Here is a 640-nt window from a genome sequence, read left to right on the forward strand (position 1 = left end):
CTAAACCCTAGAAACTAGAAAGTTAAAATAAAAATAATAAATAAAAAGAAAGGCCTCTGCTTTTCCCCCTCTACGTTGAAATTTGCATTGTTGCTCCGGCGCTTGTGGACAGAGCTCTACTCTTCTTCAAACGTTTCGCTTTTTCTTGCTAGAGTAGAAACTGTGACTCTGCATCTCTAAATCTACCGATTTGGCTCAGCTATGTTTGTTTATTTTATGTGTTCTTTATGCGATTCAACTTGAGCTCTACCAGATTATTAGCTGTTTACAACTTGAGATAATTGTGGAACCACACGGGTACCGAATGATTAACCGCAAATGAGTTCTAGTCTCAGACCGAACTGGCCAGTGCAGTCGGTTCTGTTCCTAAGTGTCACCAAAGTAATATAAGTGAGCAGAGCAAAGTAGGAAACATAAACACTAAAGAAATGATAATATACATAGACATCACGGAGTCGAAGGAGTCCCGTTACCTGACATCCATGGCTGGTATTTTTATTTCGATTTGTTGGTGGCAGAGACGGGAAGCAATAGTGGACGCTTGCGGAAACAAGAACTGAAGAAGAGAGAGAAAGAGAGCGCGGTGTAAGTGAGGATTCAAGCAGAGGAAACCTTTATATCAAAGTTCTTTTTATAAAAC

General features: G+C 40.0%; 1 long non-coding RNA gene across 1 annotated transcript; it reads right to left on the reverse strand.

Moving 5' to 3' along the window:
• LOC110269130 lies at positions 68-573 on the reverse strand. The gene is made up of 2 exons (XR_002358247.1): positions 474-573; positions 68-366 (listed from the first exon to the last, which is right to left on the reverse strand). It is a non-coding gene; the product is annotated as an uncharacterized LOC110269130 (long non-coding RNA).

The sequence above is a fragment of the Arachis ipaensis genome, chromosome B01 (genome assembly GCF_000816755.2).
Source record: "Arachis ipaensis cultivar K30076 chromosome B01, Araip1.1, whole genome shotgun sequence".
Lineage (NCBI taxonomy): Eukaryota > Viridiplantae > Streptophyta > Magnoliopsida > Fabales > Fabaceae > Arachis > Arachis ipaensis.